Here is a 23446-nt window from a genome sequence, read left to right as displayed (position 1 = left end):
ACTATTGTCGTCTCAATCTTCAATATTCTTATTATAAAAAGTGGATACAAGTTTTGTACTGGTGCATAATTTTTCCAGTACCTAGGCATCTACCTGTTGAAGGCTACAACCTTCACTCATTTTCTAGCTTCTACTGGAAGGGAGCTCCAACCCCCTAGCTCTTCTACTGGCTCATATGTTTACCAGTACGTAGGTGCTAGCCTACAGAAGGCTACTACCTTCACTCTTCCTTGAGGGACCACATTTCATAAATTTTCAGACTGGATACTCTTCATACACAACACCACAATATGTAGGCCATGTTTCATCAAATTTTCATACTGGACCCATCAATAACATTAAAGCTCAAACTCAATCACCATAACTATAATACCACCATCAAATAAAACTACATCAATCAGTCACTTAAAATCATCAAATCTGAAACTCAATCATCAATCTTTGAATAAACCACAATTGAATCAATCAATCACTAAAAACTCAATCAACCGACACTTAATCAAAATTCAACCGGTCAACTGGAATAGACAGATCATTGTAACCAATACACAGATCTGAACCCAGAACACTGGATCAACAATCAGAACCAACTGCAACCTCAAAAATCATATGTTAAATGCATACACTACTTCAATGAAGCCAACCTACAGGTATACGCTAATTTATGTAACCCAACCTGCATATACCTCTAAAGATACTGAATCATAATAATTTTGAACCATAAACTGTACTTCCCAAAGACATTCTAAAGATATATTGTCATATTACAGAGTTCTAAACAGATAGCAGCAAAGATCACCCTTTTAACTCAATTAATCAATCAACTAGACTCAATCTCCTTATATAATCAGTTTTACTTTCATATCAAAAGAAGATATCATTGACAAAAAATAGTAAAATAGTAGCATTGATCATATAGATCAATCATCTCTGAACAAGAAGCTTTTCTTCTTCATATGCTACTTGGAAGTGCCGAACCGGCGTGTATACGCGCCTTTACTAAGGCAAACCAGCATATAGATCTACAAATAATAACTTATAATTTCACAACTATTCAAGACTTCAGATATACCCAAATCATAGCATATAAAGGATAAAACATGGTTAGCAATCATACCTAGACTATCCATTATCAAATCATACAATGATAAGTCATTTCAGGTCTCATGATCCTGATCTAGCATTGTATCCAAGGGTGCACAAGATATTTCAGATCTATATCATAACCATAGCCCTTACAACACAAAATATAATTCATATAGGAATATTCATGAAAAACCCTTTCACTTCCACTCTAAGCCCTTTGATCTTCTCCTCCTTATATACTTGGAGCCTTTTTCAATACCTCAGACCGAAACAACACTTAGAACCTATGGTATTCTTAGACAGGATCAAGTAACAGTTATTCCGCTTAATATTGTGGGCTAGTACCATGGTTTTGACCCTTGGTATTATTTAACCTTAATTTTCCATCCCATACTCGCTTTTCCTTCTGTGAAAGTGTGTGCATACGTATACGCTTCTTTTGTTCTATGATCCCACTTGTATATGCTACTTGGACTAGGTGAAACAATGTATACAACTTAAATCATTATTTTTCTTCAATTGCTTAATTCTAATCTGAAATCCTTTGTCCCATCATCCTATTCTTCAATACCATTACTTTGTTACCTTTACAATGTGAGTTTCCCTTTATCAATTCTGAACTGACCTATGTGTGGGTTGCCATCAAGGACAACACATGTATCATAATGCCAACATTCTCCCGCTTTGGAATTGATGGCAACCATATTGATGTTGATAACTTCAAGTTGTAGAACCTTTTCACTCTCAAGCAACACCAATGTACTCTCCCCCTTTGACATCAAGGGAAAAAGGTGGACCATACTGTCCATAATCCCCCTGAGCACATGCAGAGTCTGCAGAAATATTTTCAAAAGAATAACATGACTCTATAACTCAATTATGTGAGTACGACCTTCCTATCACCAATACTCATACATACATCAATCACCCAACCAAGTGGGGATATACCAAATGTTCATACATGATTGAAAATTGCAATTATTACATCATCCTTCCCATGCATAGTGGGGGTAAAAGTTACATCATATGTCCAAAAGGACTCATTCATAATAGACTATGATAGAAAGAGATATATTATTACACCATAGGTATTTACATGACCTTTACCAAAAATGATATTAATAATTGAGACCATAGCTAAATTCAACAACATGATGCCAACAATTCATAATGTTTTGAACGCTAATGCTCCCCCTGAACTTGTGCTACCTGTGCATTGTCAACAATTCACTCATCAAGGCATGTTCATCAATCAAATAAACATCAATGAGAAAATCATATTAGCATACTATAACCATCAATATTAGACTAAATTCCCATGTTAGAATTTGATTTTGAGTCTGACCTACTGTTTTTCTATCAGAAAAACACATACGCCACTCTAGGCACAAAAACTCGCATATATACACGAATCTGCTTCATGAAATCCGCGTATAGGAAACATTTCTCTGAAAACTGGTTTTAACAGCAGGATGAGGCAGAAACAACTCCCAACTTTTGTCTGAGATATTCAAATGCTTCTCTAGGAATAGGTTTGGTAAATATATCAGCAACATGTTCTTTGGAGAGAACATACTCCAATTTAACCTTTTGTTCAAGCACTTGTTCTCGCATAAAATGGTACTTAATGGGTATGTGCTTGGTCTTGAAGTGCATGACTAGATTTTTCGAAATAATAATAGCACTTGTATTATCACATAGAATGGAGATGGGTGGAGAAAATGTGATTTGAATATCTTTCAATGTTTTCATCATCCAGAGTAGTTGTGTGCAGCAAGATGCAGCAGCCACATATTTCGCTTCAGTTTAAGGTAGTCGAACTTTATTTCTTGTTGAACCAAGATATTTATCGTGATCCCATATAGAATGCACCTCCACTAGTGCTTTTTCGGTCATCAACATTTCCAGCTCAATTCGCATTTGTATATGCATGAAGAGTGAGATTTGTATTTGTAGGATACCATAGACTGAATTCTTGAGTTCCTTTAAGAAGCTTGAATATTATTTTTATTGCCTAAAGATATGATTCCATTAGATTGGCTTGGAATCTTCCAACAATCCCTACCACATGCATGATATCTGGTCTGGTACCTATTAGATAAAGAAGACTTCCAGTCAGATCTGTACTCTGGTTGATTCACTGTAGGAGATTCATCATTAGAACTGAGACTATACCCTCTTACCATTGGAGTACATACTGGTTTGGAATCTTCCATTCCGTACTTCTTCATAATATACTTGAGATATTTAGTCTGTGAAATAAAGATGCCATCTTGTGTTTGTTGCACTTGTAGACCAAGAAAATAGGATAGTTATCCAAGTAAAGACATTTCAAATTCTTGTTGCATAACAGAAGAAAAATTTGACTCATAGATTCTTCATTACTGCCAAAGATGATATCATCAACATAAATGATCTGAAAATGAGATCTTAGATTAATATTAAGGTATTACAGACTCATGTGCAGGAATTCCTACATTACTTAGTGCAACGGATCGAAAAGATTGCTAATAATATAGACAATGAGTAGTTAGAGAAACATAATAGACACACACACATCAACACAAAAAATAATCAAGGAGTTCACCCAAAACCCTTGGGCTACATCTCCTGGTCCAGCTTTCAGTGGTGACCTCTCTATTATGTCTTCAAGAGTAGAGTTTTTACAAGTGTGAGCTCAAATCGAGTCTCAACACAACAAGAACAAACAACATGGTTTTACTTGAATCCCTCAAGTCTTTTTGAGCACACAGACTCTCCCTCTCGCTCTCTATCTTCAGTTTTTTCTCTGTAGCAGCACTACCTACCCTGTCTCTAACACTAAGTGGATTTTAAGCCTATCGGCGCTTGTCTGTTTGTTTTCCCTTTCAGTCTCTTTGGCCCCGACCTCTGTCCATTCAAATCCCCTCTGAGCATTAAACAATCATGGTGAAATGCCTTCAGGTATGGTGGACACCTGTTTTGAAATGGAAAGGACCACTGGCGCATTGAAATCCCAAAAAAAATCATCTCTATTTACACAGAGAAATACACAGAAAACGCTAAAAAATTTGCCAAAACACCTCTTACCGGACTTCAAATAATATCGAATCCACTCTAAAACTCCATCGGGTCCGCTTTTATATTGCTATCGCGAGTCGCAAGTCACGATTTCCTTTGTATTTGGGTTTATAACGGAAAACCCCAAATAAATAGGAAAACCCGACAATTGGCTCCATATCGGAACTCAAAATATATCATATCGCATTCATAAACCCTTTCAGGTCTGGCTATATCGCATGTTGTATATCCTCCCTGATCTCCGATCGCTAATTGCGCCGATCAGCCTTATCAGCTATCGGCACATAGCTATCACATGGTCGCTGGTCTCTTGGCATCACCCCTTACATAGTTGTTATGCGATATTGCGATGCGATATATCAGAATCGCATATCGCCTAACCTTTAGGCCAAAGGTTAATTCCTTCCCTGTGTGTATATTAGCGATGCGATAGCGCGAGTAGATCTAGACCGTTGATCTGCACGCTTGATCAATGACCCTCGTTTAATCGCGTTGATCGCTATTATGATTTCCATAAGGCTACCTCCAATAGACTCCGCTTGCTGCCTCCGAATGCAATATGCCAATTAGATCTAGACCGTTGATTGGCTAGATCCGATGGCTCCTGTGCAATGTTGCTTTAGCCTTTGCTTAACTTTGTTTTCGCCATTTCTTCATGTTTTCCCTTGCGATAGTGTTTTCTGCCATTTGTTTATGTTTTTCCTTTGCGATAGAGTTTACGTATATGAATACTTAAAGGGTTTTAGGATCCATTTTGGATCACGCCTTCCCACTGAAAAGCTTTTGGACCACCAAAAGTTGGTTTTTAGGCATCGAACAAGTGAGGATACAACTTCCTCACTTTTCCAATTTCTATCCATCGTGCAATGCTTGGTTTTGAACCTTTGAATTCAATTCTCAGGTACTCAAAATCCCCTCTGCGCGTAGTTCTCACCTTCCTGTCTAGAACTGTGTCTTCCTGCAACTCATTGAGATATTCAGGCAACAGATCATCAATAGAAGGAAACTGACTTTTCTCTTTGGGATCTTCAATCAATGAAGGTTCATATAGTCTTAAGTTTTCTGCATTAACGACTGAATAGATATGCATATAAGCTAGCAAATCAAAGTGAAAATAATTTTCACCAATTTTCTTGAGTATCATGAAAGGCCCATACCTTATTGGTTTCAACTTCTTAACTTCACCTTGCATTCTGTCTTTGCTGATGTACAGCCAAACTTGATCACCAGCTTGGAAACTATGCTCAATTTGATGCTTGTCATGCCTTGCCTTGTACATGGCCTGACTTATTTCCAGCTGTTTCTTAGTGATTTTCTTGGATCTTTTCAATGAACTTGGTTGCTTTTTCCACATCACTGTGTCCATCAACTGCTATGTCTTTACCAAAGACAAAATCCAAGGGAGACATTGGTATAACACCAAAACAAGTATTAAAAGGAGATCTCTGAGTAGAAGAGTGCTTGGCATGGTTGTAAGCATGTTGGACATAACACAAATGCTCATCCCAAAGCTTGGGATGCTTGCTACAATAGCCTCTGAGCAACTGAATCACTCTCTTGTTGACCACCTCTATTTGACCATCATTTTGTGGATGAAATGTTCCGCTCTTCTTCAATCTGGTGTCCATCAACTCCCATAGACTTGACCAATACTTCCCATCAAATCGGGAATCTCGATCAGATACAATAGAAGTGGGTAACCCAAAATGAACCCATACATGCTCAAAGAACAACTTCGTTGTTTATTCGGCTGTAACCTGCTTGTTACAAGATATCAAAATACACATTTTGCTGAACCTATCCACAACAACATACAAATAATCATGACCTTTTCTATATTTTGGCAATCCCATAACAAATTCCATGGAAACACTTTCCCAAGGATGAGAAGGAGCTAGAAGTGGAGTGTAAAAGCCTAATTTTCTATTATTGGGCTTGCTTGTAGCACACATAGCACACCCTTTAATATATCTAGAAACTGTTTCTTGCATTCTTGGCCAATAATAGAACCTTTGCAACTGTGCAACTTTTTTACTTACACCAAAATGACCTGATATGAGAGAAGTATGTGCTTCTCGGATTATGTTAACTCTTTCAGTCTGTGGAATGCATAACTTTCCCAAATGATATAAGAGTTGGTCCTTAACATAACAATCCAATTCTTCTACTTTCTTGCCATGACTTAAAGTTGCATATAAATCTTTAAAATCTACATCTTGAGCATATTGTTCAATGTAACTTTCATGCATTACTGAGTTATGCTTAAGTATAGCAGATGCATTGATGATTGGTCTTGATAGCGTATCTGCAACCTTATTGTGTATGCCCTTCTTATATCTCATGACAAGATGAAATTGTTGTAGAAAACCCATCCACCTATAATATCTTGATTGTTGCAATTTAGTTTGTGAGTGCAAATATTGAAGTGGTTGATGATCTATGTGTATGATTGTTTCTTTTCCCATTAGGTAATGTTTCCACTTTTTCACACTCTGTACTAATGCATACAATCTTTATCATATGTGGGATAATTAACTACTATAGAATTAAATGTCTCATAATGATAGCATATGGGTTTACCGTGTTGCATCAACACTGCTCCCATGGCATAGTCACTCGCATCTATTTCAATCTCAAATGGACATTGAATACCTAGCAGTGCTAGTACTGATGTTGTACTATTTTTTTCTTTTAAGGTGTTGAAGGCTTTCTGTTGTTTGCCTCCCCACTGAAACACCATTTTCAATCCTGTTAAAGCATGTAATGGAGCTGCAATCAAAGAAAAGTTAGCAATAAATTTTCTCCAATATTGTGCTGCTCCTAGGAAACTCCTAACCTCTGTAGTAGATTTGGGTTTAGGCCAATTCACAATGACTTCAACCTTAGAGGGATCTATCTTCAATTCACCACCCCCTACAATATGACCCAAATAATTTAAAGATGTTTTTCCAAATTCACATTTTGACAACTTCACATAGATATTTTCTCTTTTTAAAACATCTAAAGTCTGCTTTACATGCTTCAAATGGTCTTCCCATGTTTTACTGAAAACAAGAATGTCATCTAAATATACAATTACAAAATCATCAATAAAAGGTCTGAGTACATCATTCATAACTCTCATGAAAGTGGCAGAAGCATTAGTTAAGCCAAAAGGCATAACCAACCATTCATACAACCCTTGCATTGTCTTGAAAGCAATCTTCCATGCATCTTGTTCTCCAACTCTGACCTGATGATAACCACTACGCAAGTCTAACTTGGAAAATTAAACTGCTTCTTTCAACTTATCTAATAGATCATCAATACGAGGAAGAGGATAATGATTCTCGATTGTTATTTTATTCAGTGCTATATAATCAATTCACATCCTCCATGAACCATCTTTCTTTCTCACCAACACGATTGGAGATCCACATGGTGATGTGCTTGGTCTTATGAACCCTTTATCGAGCAGCTCATGTACCTGCTTCTTTATCTCTGCATTCTCTAAAGCTGATAACATGTACATTCTAATGTTAGGTAATGGAGCATCTTGCTGCAAATGAATATCATGTACTATTTCCCTTTTAGGTGGCAGACCTTTAGGTTCTTGAAATAGGATATCATATTATGAAACAAATTTAACTAAATCAGCTTTCTGTTTAGCATCACAGCCTTCAAATACATTGGTTTTATCAGGGTTATTTTCCTTTACAACCATTAGTAAAAATTGCTTGCATGAATTCACAATTCTTTTCATCTGCCCTGAGTTTATGAGAGAATAGTTATTTTTGAGTTTATGAGCTCTTACAATATATTCTATTCCATCTTTAGTGATTTGATACTTATTTTCAGCTCTATAGAAAATGGCTTTCCTATCATACAAGTAAGGACTTCCCAAAACAATACCACATATATCCAAGGGAACTATATCTAACTCAACCTCATCTACAAATGTTGACCCAATAGCAAACCTAAGTTTACATTGTATTGTTACTTATAGCTTTGCTTTATCACATACCCAACCTAATGGATATGGCTTCTTGTGAGGTGTTGTTAGTAATCCCAACTTCTTTACAATTGTTTCAGAAATCAAGTTTACTTGTGATCCACTATCAAATAAAGTATCAATATTTTGGTGCTTGGAAATGACTCTAATATGAAAAATCTCATGTCTTTTCCTCTCATTATCTTCATTATCAATAGATTGTGCATAATTACTTGTGGATGCTTCAGAATTTTTACCTTTTATGCATGTGGTTGTGATTGTTTTTTAATCACCTAAGTCTTACCCCAAGTCTTTCTAAATAGTAGCAGTAGTCTTCTTGTTCTAACCACCAAACTTCCTAGGTTTCAGCTCCGGATGCAAAGACCATCAATGTGCATCATTGTGTCTATCCTCCTTGCAATGAGTACATGAAGGTTTTTCCTTCTATACAGCGTTTGTCTTCCTCTCCTTCCATTTTAGCTTCTTCTTTTCCTTGTTTTGGCTCGTAGAGTGTTTAGATGATCCCCCAACCTCTGGGTTCACATTCTTGCCTCTAGCTTCTAGATGTGTAGCCTGAACTAATACATCATCTAGGCTAGTGGGATTAAACATGAGAATATTGTGCTTCAAATAGCTATGCAGACCAACTATATACTTCAACAAAGTTTCAAGTGAGTCTAGAGATATGCCTAGAGTTAAAGCTCTTTTTCTAAAGTTATGCATGGGTATAACTTTGTACACTTTGGCCCTTTAATTGGAAAATAATTTGCCAACTCATCATTGTTTGTTGCATATAAGCTAGAGGATAGAAATGTTTTTTGATGACAGAAACAAATTCATTCCAGGTAGAAAGGATTTTACCATGTCTTTTCAGATCAGCTTTTGTCTTGCCTTCCCACCACACTAGGGCGGTTCGTCCAAGTCGAAGGCTAGCCAGCTGAATCTTTCTCCTTTCTGAATCAATGCTCTGCACTCTGCAATATACATCAATCTGTCTTATCCAGTTATCTAGTTTTTCTGCATTTAGTTCTCCATCATAAATTGGAAAATCAAACTTTACATCTAATTTAATAAAATAAGTTTACTTCTTTTTCTTATCAGGGCTAGTTTTATGTGAAGAAGATGATGAGGATGATGAAGGTGATTATGGAGTAGATGGTGGAGAAGGCATCTCTCCTTTTCCTTTGCCTTCTAGATGGGCAACTAGAAGAGGTTCCTCTGCTCCTTTATTTGGGCTAGGTGTTGAAGTGCTTTCACCTTGGCCCTTCTTAAATTCTCAATACATCTCTTCCACCATGGCCTGGAGTGCCTTACACCCCTTCATAAATTGAGTTTCTGATCCCAATGGAGTTCCTTCTGCCATTCTCCTCTGAGGATAGACTCTTCCAATTTCTGGATTAGCCTCAACAAGTTCTCCTTTTCCTAGTTTGAGCTTTGACCTAGTTAGCATTCAAAATTCCAACACAAGCTTGACTAACCTTAACAAAACCAAAACCAAAAGCTTTGATACCACTTGATATGAAAATGAGATCTTAGATTAATATTAAGGTATTACAGACTCATGTGTAGGAATTCCTATATTACTTAGTGCAACGGATCGAAAAGATTGTGAATAATATAGACAATGAGCAGTTAGAGAAACATAATAGACACGCACACATCAACACAAGAAATAATCAAGGAGTTCACCCAAAAATCTTGGTCTAGCTTTCAGTCGTGACCTCTCTATTATGTCTTCATGAGCATATTTTTTACACATGTGAGCTCAAATAGAGTCTCAACACAACAAGAACAAACAACAGGGTTTTACTTGAATCCCTCAAGTCTTTCTTAGTACATAGACTCTCCCTCTCACTCTCTAAACTGGATTTAAACAGGAACACAAGAAATTACAAAGATAATCATAAACACAAAGATGTAGCAGAAATAATACTTCATTTCATTAATGTAAAAATACTGAGATATTCTTACAAATAGAAAATGGAAATAAACTTTTAGGGCAATGGTAGCTTATCTCTAAGAAGAGATGTGGCAGCTACATGCCTCTGAATTGTGTTAAAATGAGGCTCGAAGGCCTATTTATTGTTGAGAAACAATGGAAAACCCTAAACATCCAAAAACCTAACCCTAGAAGATGAAATGCCAAATTGTGGGCCCTGTTTGGGTAAATTGGTACATCAACTTCCCGGGGTTGTAACTTTGGCATACAATCTCCGTTTGATGCGTACAATATCTCATTAGAAAGATCTATCCAAGAAATATAACTTTAGGAAGAGAAACATCGGTCCATGGACCCATGTTGCTCCCAGTTTTCCCAAAAAATGTCATTTAGGGCCTCAAAACGACTCCAGAAGTTCAGGACCCGAAAAACTACTAAAAATAGTAAATTATGCTACAATTAAGGAAACTGAAAAGCTGAAAGAAACAATGGTGGGGGTCCAAGTGGACTTGGTGGGTGGCCACCAATATCCACACAGATCATTCCTCCCCCCTTAGGAAGCAATGGTCCCCATTGCATTGAGTTCCTCCATGAGATGAGGAAACTTCTACTGAACTTGGTCCCTGGTGAGCCACTTGCCCTGGTGAAGGATTTGACCTGCTTTAACAACTCGATACAATTGGATATTCTGCTGGTGAGTGTGCTTGATTTGTGTGTCCATGATCTGATCAGTTGCAGCTTGTTCCATGCAATCTGGATTTAACTCTGTGGGTGTGAGTTGTTCTGCAATGTCGAATGTGTCTAGTAATGGTGGAAAGTATGGCCGAAGGCGGTCCACATTGAACACTGGGTGCAGGCCAAGGAATGGGGGAATGTTGAGCTCAAATGCGTTGTCTCCCACAGCCTTGGTAATGGTGTAAGGACCATATCGAAGTTATCTGAGTTTCTGATAGGCTCCGGTAAGGCGTTTCTTTTGCAAATGCAACCAGACTTTATCACCCACCTGAAACTTGTGTGGCACCCGATGTTGATCATGTCACTACTTGTACTCGGCATTTGATTTCTCCAGAATGTCATGGACCTGCTGGAAAATATGTTGGATGTGCTTAATGAAGTTTTTTTCCTTATCTGTTTCAGACTGGACATGAGCTGAATCCGTGTGAGTAGCTGCAAATGGCATGGCCACATCAATGGGACATAGTGTCTGGAATCCCAATCCCACCTGAAAATGGTTGTGGCTAGTCGAGATGTGGAGAGCCCGATTGTAGCTTTTTTGAACATAGGGGAGGCTCTCATCCCATGTGTGTGGATGCTTTGAGTTGTACATGCGCAGAATGTGTACAATCATCCTATTGACAACCTCTGTCTGGCCATCAGTTTGAGGATGGAAGGTTGTTGACTTAGTGAGTTTGGTGTCCAGCATCGACCAGAGACTAGACCAAAATGTACTGAGGAACTTGTTGTCCCGATCTGAGATGATAGACTATAGGATCCCAAAGTGTACCCACACTCATTCAAAGAAGAGTTTAGCAGTTGCTTCTGCTATGATATTCTTATTGCAGGCCGCCATAATGGCCATCTTCGAGAACCTGTCAATGACCACAAAAACATAGTCGTTTCCATGCTTCGTGGAAGGAAGGCCTGACATGTAATCCATGGAGATGGATTCCCAAGGTCGACTTGGGGTAGGCAACGGGGTATAGAGGCCTTACTTCTTGATGGTCGATTTGGAAATGGCGCAGGTAGTGCATGATCTTATGTACTTCCCGACATCCTGTCGAAGATTCAACCAATAGAAATACTTCTGCAGTACTGCCACCATTTTCTCGACCCCGAAATGCCCAACAGCCTGACTATAGTGTGCTTCCCAAATCATCTTGGCACACTCGCTTGAAGGAACACAAAGGTGACCCAGGTGGCATAACAGGGCATCTTAGAGGTGAAAATTTGGAACGTGTCGACCCTCCAAGAGTGTCTGGAATGTGTGGCCAAATTCTGGGTCGCTTTTGTAGAGAAGTGGCCAATCAGAAGTCTCGTGCCCACAAGAGTTGAGCACGGTGGTTAATGCCATGATCGGTGGTCGACTGAGGCAATCTGCAACATTATTGGTGCTTCCCTTCTTATACTTGATATTCAAATGGAACTGTTGCAGGTATGTGGACCACTTCTGATGGCGATCATTCTACAATTTCCCTTGGGTCTGTATGAACTGGAGGGGTCAGTGGTCTGCGTGGATGGTCATTTCCTTCCCCAAAATGTAATGTTTCCATTGTCGGCATGCTTGCACAATGGAATACATCTCTTTGTCATAAGTGGGATACTTCCGGACTGTGTCTGAAAGTGTCTCACTGTGATATGCCACTGGATGCCCATGTTGAGTAAGGACTACCACGATAGCATAGTCAGAGGCATCTGTCTTGACCTGAAATGATTGTTGCAAGTCTGTCAATGCAAGCACTGGTGCCGAGTAGAGGCAATCTTTCAACTCTATGAATTCCTTCTGTTGAGATTCAGACCAAAAGAATTTGCTTTCGCTCCTCCCTTGGTGACTTGACTCAAGGGCCAAGTGATATGAGAAAATCCCAACACGAACCTGCGGTAGAAGTTGGAAAGACCTAGAAAGCTGCAGAGCTCTATTAGAGTGGTTGGAGAAGGCCAATCCCAAATGACTTGGATCTTGGCTGGATCCACATGCACCCCCTGTTCATTAATAATGTATCCCAGATATTGAACCTAGGTCATGCCAAAAGTGCATTTCTCCAAATTGGCACATAACTTGTGTTGCCACAGTGTTTCGAGAACCTGTCGGATGTGGTGGAGGTGCTCTTCCCAACTTTGGCTGAAGATCAGGATGTCATCCAAGTATACCACTACAAATTAGTTGGTAAATGGTCGTAAGATTTCATCCATTAGCCTCATGAAGGTTGTAGGAGCATTCGACAATCCAAAGTCATAACCAACCATTCGAAAAGGCCCTCCTTGGATTTGAAGGAAGTCTTCCACACATCAGAGAGTTTGATTGGTACCTGGTGATATCCTGACTTCAAATCAATCTTTCTGAAATATTTTCCCCCCTTCAGTTGGTCCAAGAGGTCATCAATCCATGGGATTGGGTGCCTATTACGAACAATGATCTTGTTCAGCACCTGATAGTCAATACAGAGTCTCCAAGTCCCATCCTTCTTTTGTACCAACACAATCGAGCTCCAACAGGGCGATGAACTCGGACGGATATGAACTTTCTGCAGCAGCTCCTGAATCTACCTCTTGATTTCATCGTTCTCCATAACGGAGCACCAATAGATTTGTCCATTGGGCAGCGGCACACATGGGGTCAGATCGATGGAGTGCTTGACCTGACAGTGCAGAGGAACCACTGCGAGGGAGGTGAAGATGTCCTTGTACTCCTCCACGACCTTGTCCATCTGTAGTTGTCGTGCAGAGGAGCCCTATCTCGAGGTCATGGCCACTGTCTTCTTCTTTCCTTGAGGTCATATCATCAGGAAAATAAATTTCCCGGTTTTGGAAATGAGCTTACTGCATTGTTTTGCAATAACCAAAGAGATGGCGGTAGGCGGTGCTACCTCTGGTATCTTATACAACTTATTTCCCAAAGTAATAATAACAACACAGGGCCTTGATTCATACACAGCATGTCTCTTCCACAAGTATAGTTTTCCTAATAATACATCACAAACTTCAAGGGGAGCAATGTCACATAATACCTCATCCGTGAAGGGCTTAATGTTGTATGGAAGGTGTCATTGTTGGCTCACGCGAAGATCCTGTCCTTGGTGAAGCCGCCCAATGGTGTATGGTTGTGGATGTGCTATGGTTGGTAAGCCTAGCCGCTTCACAACCTCTGCTAAAATGAGGTTCTTTTGGCTCCCGCTGTTGATAATGAACTGTAGCGGGGATCCCTTTACCCACATATAGGAGTGGAAGAGACACTCCTCTTCCTCTGGATCTTTGGGTTCCTCCTTCTGGATCTTCATGGTGGAAATGGTGGCATTAGGCTCCGCATCGATAATCTGCTTCCCTTTGTCATTCCCCTTATCAGGTTCTAACTAAGAGTCGAAACATGCATCTGATTCTGAAACTTTAGCTCAGCCACCAGTGACTGCTTGGCTCAACACTCACTTGTGTTTTGAGTGGAGCTCTTATGGAACTCACACCATGTTCCCGTGTCCTTTTTTAGCTTCGCAATGTTGTTCTTTGCTTGCAGCTTTGGCAGGTTGTCTTGGGCTGCCTCGCCTTGGCTTTGTCCTTTGTTCTACGATTTTGGGGCACCTTTCCCTTGCTTCGGATTTGCAAATCCAAAGTCTCACTTCTTCTGTTTAAACTTTTGCTCGACCTTGACCGCATATCGGTATGTCGTGCCGAGAAAGAAGATGTTCGGAATTCTATTTCTTCCTGGATGTAATTATGCAGGAAGCTGCGGTATTTGAGTATCAAATGCTGCTCCGAATCCTTGATACCCAACTTTGTGGAAAGGGTATGAAAATATTGGTAAACTCAGGCACGTCTTGGTCCCTTCCCTGCCGCAGCGTGGTCCACTTTATGTATTGATCCTCATAGCTTCTGATAGGGTAGTATTGCTCCCTGATGGAATTTCGGAATGAATTCCAGGTGGGTGTGGCTGAAAATAGTGAGCCGGTACTTTCATCCTTCTGCTCCCAGTAGGTTTCCCACCAATCCTTGATGTTGGGGGCTGCGTTGAGAAGAGAAAAAATAATCTTTTCTCGACCAGAAGAATCATGAACAGAAAAATAACCCTCTAGCAGATTTAACCATTTATCGATGGCATCTGCGTCTATCTAACCCTCGAATATGGGGATTTCAAAATTAACTTATACCTTAAACAGTGTGGCATTTCCAGAGTAGCTTTTGGAGGCTGATGCGTCGCCTCTGGGTAGCTGCTGAAGGATCTGGGCAAAGTTGTCCATCATCGTGTTCCTTTGTCGCTTGATGGCTACTTCAAGCAGGATTTTGATAGGATCTCCTACCCCCTCATCTTTCTTTTCATCCGCCATGGAAGGCCCTCGGGATTTCCGAGGCTGGTCTTGCAAAGGTTCGACCAGTTCAAGCCCGAACTCCTTATATCCCGACCTTGTTGGGGACATGCAAAGAAAAACAGAGAAAAAGCAGACCACTCTGATACCACTGATCCGGATTTAAACAGGAACACAACAAATTACAGAGATAACCATAAACACAAAGATGCAGTGGAAATAATACTTCATTTCATTAATGTAAAATACTAAGATATTCGTACAAACAAAAAATGGAAATAAACAACTAGGGCAATGGTAGCTTATTTCTAAGAAGAGATGTGGCAGCTACATGCCTCTGAACTATGTTACAATGAGGCTTGAAGGCCTATTTATTGTTGAGAAACAATGGAAAACCCTAAACATCCAAAAAACTAACCCTAGAAGATGAAACACCAAACTGTGGGCCCCGTTTGGGTAAATTGGTACATCAACTTCCCGGGGTCGTAACTTTGGCATACTATCTCCGTTTGACGCGTACAATATCTTGTTAGAAAGATCTATCCAAGAACTACAAATTTGGGAAGAGAAACATCAAACCATGGACCCATGTTGTTCCCAGTTTTCACAAAAAACGTCGTTTAGGGCCTCAAAATGACTCCGGAAGTTTAGGACCCGAAAAACTGCTAAAAATAGTAAACTGTGCTACAATTAAGGAAACTAAAAAGCTGAAAGAAACAATGGTGGGAGTCCAAGTGGATTTGGTGGGTGGCCACCAATATCCACCTAGATCACTCTCTGTCTTCTGTTTTTTCTTTGTCTTGGCACTGCCTACCCTATCTCTGACACCGAGTGGATTTTAAGCCTATCGGCGCTTGTCTGTTTGTTTTCCCTTTCGAGCTCTCTGGCTCTCAGCCTCTGTCTGTTCAAATGCCCTCTGAGCGTTAAACGATCATGGTGAAACGCCTTCAAGTATGGTGGCCACCTGTTTTGAAATGAAAATGACCACTGGCGCGTTGAAATCCCCAAAAAAATTGTTTCTCTGTTTACATATAGAAATACACAGAAAACGCTGAAAAATCTATCGAAGCACCTCTTACTAGACTTCAAATAATATCAAATCCACCCTAAAACTCCATCGGGTCCACTTTTATATCATTATCGCTAGTCGCAAGTCACGGTTTCCTTTGTATTTGGGTTTATAACAGAAAACCCCAAACACACAAGAAAACCTGACAAATGGCTCCATATCGAAACTCAAAGTATATCATATCGCATTCATAAACCCTTTCAGGTTCGGTTATATCGCATGTCGCATATCCTCCCTAATCTCTAATCGATGAATGCGCCGATCGGCCTTATCGACTATCGGTGCATCGCTATCGCATGGTCGTTGGTCTCTTGGCTTCAACCCTTACATAGTTGCGATGTGATATATTGAAATCGCATATCACCTAACCTTCGGGCTGCAGGTTAAGTCCTTCCCTGTGTGTATATTAGCGATGCGATATCGCAAGTAGATCTAGACCGTTGATCTGCGCGCTTGATCAACGGCCCTCGTTTAATCACGTTGATCGCTATCTTGATTTCCATAAGGCCGCCTCCGATAGACTCTATTTGCTGCCTCCAATTGCGATATGCCGATTAGATCGGGACTGTTGATCGGCCAGATCCAACGGCTCCTATGCAATGTTGCTTTAGCCTCGGCTTAACTCTGTTTTCACCATTTCTTCATGCTTTTCCCGTGCGATAGTGTTTTTCGCCATTTGTCTATGTTTTTCCTTTCTGATATTGTTTACGTATATGAATACTTAGAGGGTTTTAGGATCCATTTTGGATCAATAAACAAAAATAATTAGAAGTTTATCATTCTCAATTTTTTTATATATTTTGTTTCTGCAGATCCTTTTGTGAAACCTTGTTGTTGAAGATATTTGTCAAGACGATAATACCATGCCCTCAGAACTTGTTTAAGTCCATATAAAGCCTTTTTGAGTTTTCATACAAGCTTTGCATCATTTCCTAGAACGAATCCTTCTGGTTGTTCAATGTATACTTCTTCTTCTAAATCTCCATTAAGAAATGCATATTTTACATCCATTTGATAAAATTTGAATTTTCGAAAACTTGAAAGAGCAAGAAACATTTTTATGGCTTAAAGTATAGCAATAGGTGCAAAAGTTTCTTCAAATTATAAACCTTCTTGCTGAGCATACCCTTTACAAACAAACCTTTATTTATACCTAATTACATCTCCATTTTCATTCAACTTAATCTTGAATATCCATTTTGTTCCTATAAGATTTTTATCATGAGGTTTAGGAACTAATTCCCAAGTATCATTCTTTTCAATTTGAACAAGTTCTTCATCCATGGCCTTAATCTAACATTCATCTCTACTAGATTCATTTATATTTTGTGGTTCTATGGAGGATACTAATGCTTGATAACTATAAGATCCTACAAGAGTTCTTCTTGTCTATACTCCATACCCTTTTTCTCCTAGAATTTGAGATTCTAGATGATTCTTTTAAACATACCTGGATGGAGCCTTTTCCCTGTCAGATGTATCTTCTTTTGATGCTTCATTGGTTTCTTCCTCTATATCATTTCGATTTGATATGGGAAAGAATTCACCGTCTTCATTATTATCATCTTCCTTTGTTGGTGTTTCCTATTTCGGATTTCTGTATGCTTCATCAATTACAACATCAATGCATTCAACAATTTTTTGAAGTCTCTTATTTGTATCCTTTTATTCTAGATGAATAACCAAGAAATATTCCTTCATCTACTCTGCGTTCAAACTTAACAAGTTTTTCATCATTATTTTTTATGAAACACTTGCTTCCAAAAACTCTAAAGTGTTTTATAGTGGGAGGCTTACCATACCAAATTTCATATGGAGTTTAATCACTATTTACACATACATGAGCTTTTTTGAGAATATTTATTGCAGTATGTGCAACTTCACCCCAGAAGGTATCAGGAGTTCTAAATTCATTAAGCATAGCTCGAGCCATTTGTTGAACAATTCTATTCATTCTTTCCACCACACCATTTTGTTGAGGAGTTTTGGCAACATAGAATTATCTTTATTCCATGTTGTTCACAAAATTAAAAAAAAAATCATCTGATATGAATTTTCCTCCCCAACCAGATCTGAGACATTTGATATTTAGATCTAATTCATTTTCAACTAAATATTTGAAGACTCTAAACTTTTCAAATTTTTCATCTTTATGTTTTAGTAAACCAATCCAACACATTCTAGAAAAATCATCAATGAATAAAATGTAGTATTCTTCTCAACGAGGTGAATTTTTCCTTGTTGGTCCACACAAATCAGTATGAATGAGTTCAAGAGGCTTACTTGTTTATCCTTCCTTTGAATTGAATTGAACTCTGGTTTGCTTACCGAATTGACATGGTTTGTAGATGGTATTTTCTGGGATGACGATATCTCGAAGATCACAAATAACCTTGAGACTGCATGATTTTCTTATTTGAGAAAATATTAGATGCCCCAATCTTCTGTGCCATAACCAGTTCTCTTCTGTTTTTCTTAGATAACATTGTTCTTGACCTCCTTTTAGTATATATAGATTGCTTGGATTTCTTATACCTTTGATTATGGTCTTTCTTGTGTCAAGCTCACGAACCACACATTCTTTTGATCAAAACACAACTTCATTTCCGTGATAACACATTTGACTAAAACTCAACAAGTTATGCTTTAAATCATCAACATACATAACATTTCCATTTTTAACCTTTTCTTTTAGATAAACAAAACCTTTACCCTTAACGATAGCTAGTGTGTCATTTCCAAAAGAGACATTATTTTCCTTTTCTAAAGAATTGTATGAAATGAGTTTGTCTTTATCACCTGTCATGTGTTTTGAGCATCCCCTATAAATGTACCACTAATTTTCTTATTCTTCTGCAAACAAAGCTATGCCACATCTTTTTTACCGCAGTTCCTTCTTTTTCCATACCTTGGATTTAGATTATGTTTACTCCTTTTGATATGTTGGAGAAAATTTTCTCCTGCATTCATATTCTTCATGACCAAAGTTATTGAAAAATAAACATTCAATTTCATCTTCAAGAGGAGAAAAGTAATTGTAAGAGCTCTTCTTGATTTCGATCACGCTCCTTTGTTTTCTTTCTTCTCTAGTCATGATAGTTTTGTAAGCATCACATTGAGCAGCCTTATGACCAAAGTTATGGCATGAAAATATTGTCCTTTAAAAAATAAGTTTTTATGATCATAAAATCTTTCGGTATTGTTCACCTTTGGTTGGTGACTCTATTGATGTTCACCTTTGGAGTAAAATGAACATGATTTACCTAGGGAGTACCTTTATGCTTTTGCTGAGGATTGATGCATTTTTCACTAGTTTTTGTTGCATCAAGATAGCTTCTGGTGATGGCTGAAGACTTTTCTGGTTGGGATGTTTCTCCAGTGTATCCAAGACCAGTATTTATAAGAGGAGAACATTGAACCTTGATGATTTCATCTAAGGTTTCTGATCCTTTAGCAAATCTAAGATTCAGATATTTTATCTTCTCAAATTCTTTTCTTAGACCCACTACTTCGTATTCTAATTTCTCGTTGTGCTTTTCCCTTTCACTGAGTTGATGTGTCAAAGTGTCTATGACCATATTCTTTTCTTCCATACAAATTTTAAGACGAGTGATTTCTTCAAGAAAATATTCTTCTTCTAAGGCATCCATAAACTCATCATTTTCATAACCCATGAGTAGTTTAATATCTTGTTCAGATTCACCTTCATCACTATTAGACAAGCCATCACTATCTTCATGAGTATAATAACTTCTTCTATTAACAAATGGTTTCCTATTACCTTTTACAGAATCCTTTCCTTTGTCATGGTTATCTTTATGAGGACATTTGGCAGCATAATGACCAACTCTACCACAAGCAAAAAATTTGAAGGGATGCTTACCTTTGAATCCTTCGGTACCCAGTTGAATTTCTTCACAAAGTTTACCTCGTCTTCTCCTGATATATATCTCGATTCCTTGATATCTTCATTTTATTTTCCCTTTGCAAAGGCTTTGAAAGTGGCTTCTCTGATTTCTGATGAACCTCCTTTCCTCATTTCAAAGGCAATTAAAATTCCATGAAGTTGAACAACAGTAATAGATTATAGATCCTACTTCTCTTCAATGGAAGATACTTTTGACTCAAATTTAGAAGATAGAGATCTTAAAATTTTCTCTACTATATTAGCCTCCTTTATTTCTTCACACAGATTATTCATACAATTTACAATCTCATCTACTCGTAAAAAGTAACTAGTAATACTTTCATCACTATGCATATTGAGAATTTCATATTGAATTCTAAGAGTTTGGAGCTTAGAAAGTTTTACCTAGGAGTCTCCTTCGTAGCTATGAATGATTTTGTCCCATATTTCGTTGGTTGTGTTGAGCTGCATGACTTTGACGAATTTTGATTCTGATAGACTTCGAATAATGCATTGACAACTTTGGAATTGTTTTCATATGCTTTCTTTTATACTAGATCTGTGGGGATTGCTATTGGATATTGGTATCCTCCTTCCACAATTGCCCCAACATCATCTCAAATTGACTGAAGATAGGCTCTAGTTCTTATCTTCCAAAATGTTAAGTTATTTCCATTGGAGATTTGAGGTCTGATAGATCCCATTCCTTCGTGATTGCTCATCTTGAGATCTTCCTTCAAAAGATCAAGCTTCTTCTGAAGGACCTTCTCTGATACCAATTGTTGGGAAAAATACTAAGCGGGGGGTGAATCAATATTTAAACTTTCATAATAATTATTTTCATTTTCAAACTGTATACGCTATTTTATAGAAACCAACCAGCATATGTCGGTGCCTTTAAAGAATGAAACCAACCTATAGATAATGAACTTTAATAAAGAACTAATTCGTTGTCTTGAATCAAAGTGAGATGCATTTACTAAGCAGTAAACGATGTAGTAAGAACAGAATAAATAAACACACGTAAGAAGCACACATGAACACCAGGATTTTTCAGGTGGAAACCCAATGTAGGAAAAAACCTATTGTTTTTGTCTCAATCTTTAATCTTCTTATTATAAAAAGTGTTTACAAGTTTTTTACTGGTGTAGAATTTTTTCAGTACGCAGGCATCTACCTGTTGAAGGCTACAACCTTCAGTCTGTTAGCCACCTATGTCAATAGGTTTCATATTTCATGATTGGCAATGAAAAGGTCCAAATATGCTCTGCTTTGATGATGCAAAGATCACATATTTCCAAGAGAATACAATCTGTGCTTATAGCTTGATGTGGACTCAATTTTGATGGATGGTCCAACAGCCTAATCTGGATCAGGCCATGTTTTAAATTTTCAGTTGTAGAATAGAGAAAGAGGTTTGTCCAAACTGTTTAGTCTTGGCAGACAAGTAGCTTAGGTAGAGAAGTAAGGCTCCCAACTGCTTAATCTGGGACCTTGGAAGAAATAAGGGCAGCAGTAGATAGAAAATCAAAAGGAAAAATCCAAAGAAAAGAAAAGGCAAATAAGGGTCTGCAATTCCAAGTGCACCCTCCAAGAAGAAACAAAAAATGCTAGGCAAATAGATGGGTAGGCAGATGGGGTTGCAGAAGTGTCATTCCTTATAATTAAAGGTATGCTAAACTATTTCACAAAAGCAGAATCAATGGATTGAGAAGTCCTTCTTCTCTGTCAGGTTGCAGCAAAGCAAAGAAGCATGTCTAACTTCCCACTTATCCCCTTTCCCATTTATTACTAATATCCCCTCATCAGCTGAGATTCATGGAAGAATTGGTGGTTTTATGGTGGTTCTTAGTCCTATTAGAAGCCACATTTCTTGTCTAAAACTCTTTTCATTTTGATCTACTCCCTAGGCTAAGTTATTTTCAAATATACTTAGTATTATCTCCCCTCATCCACTCCTTTCATCCATATTAACCCCTAACTTTATTATATAATTCCCCTATGTTACCCTTTCCCTAGTATTATAACACCATGGTGTATAAACCCCAAACATTGTATAAATATCCCTCCCCTTGGCATTATAGCCATATGTCCTCTGTCAGGGATCAAAATGACATCTGGTCACTTTGATAAACCTAAGTCTAAACCCCCCTCCCCTCTTCTGAATTCATTTGGCCCATTAAAACCTTCATTTGCTGAGAAAACCTTATAAAAGACCCATTTTTACCCATACCCGCTTTAAATTGCAAAATAACATCAAAACCCACCTTTATTGACTTATCCAAAGTATGGGCGCCGTATTATTTTTATATTAAAAGGGCATTGAAAAACCTTTACAAATCCGCCATATCCCAAGAGGTTTCCGCCAAGCACAGATCCCGAAAGAAATATTAAAATAATCCCGCCCCCTTCCGTATTGTCCGATCATCTCACTGATCCGTCAACCGTCGGATCGGACCCCTTTGATCCGACGGTCCTCATCCATATCGGACCGGCCCCGACGTCCGACAGATACCTTCCGATATCTGTCAGAGGGTGACGTCAGGCCTCCGCCACGCGTCATCCCCACAGCTTATCGGAGGTACGCCTGACAATTCCCCTTCCGTATCAAAAGCGGTGCGATGAGAAACCGCTAACCACTTCCGGTTTTCGGTCGATCCGCCCGGCCAACGTCACCACCACGTCATACCCACGTCAGTGCCACCCCGTCGTCGCGTCAGCTCCTTCGTCCGCCCCCGCGCTGATATGTCTGCCACTTCATCACATCCATGGACCAATCACAGCCCGCCACCTCACCTGGTGACGTCATGCTGACGTCATCCGACCTTGACCCCACCTGGTGACGTCATGCTGACGTCATCCAAAAAACGCGCCAATATGCCAAAAATCCATGTTTTGGTCGATTTTTCGCGTTTTTTATACTTTTTGCCAAAGCGCTGTTGCTTTCTCTGCATGATTTTTTACGTCCAAACTTGCACCACCTTGCTGAAATCGATTTGGAGACCTCCGGCGCGCCATTTCTACAGACATTCGTGACCATTGCTCGCTGTTTACCAGGTATTTTCCCTTATAAATCCTTCATACGCCTAATTTGTCTGTGAATTCCCTCAAAAAGCTTAAAAGACGAAGAAACTTGCAAATTCGCCGGCAAAATCCCTGTGCCTATTCCCCATTTGCAACTGTAAGGTCGAAAACCATCAGTTGAGCCTTGTTTGCCTAAATTTCACCAAAATACTGCACTCTGTTCACGCAATCGCGAACCAGTTACTCAAAGTACACCTACTTGCTATAAAAGAAAGATTCAGACCAGACATTAGTCTTATCTCTACCTTAAAGCAGTATTTCAATTGTTGCAGCTGATCATTTATCCTTTATCCCTGAATAATTCACATTTCTCCGTTGA

This window comes from Pinus tabuliformis, chromosome 3_1 (assembly GCF_031772625.1).
Source record: "Pinus tabuliformis cultivar Carrire ecotype Pingquan chromosome 3_1, CPIR1, whole genome shotgun sequence".
In the NCBI taxonomy this organism is placed as follows: domain Eukaryota; kingdom Viridiplantae; phylum Streptophyta; class Pinopsida; order Pinales; family Pinaceae; genus Pinus; species Pinus tabuliformis.
The sequence above is the reverse complement of the archived record's forward strand: the minus strand, read 5'-3'. Positions refer to the sequence as shown.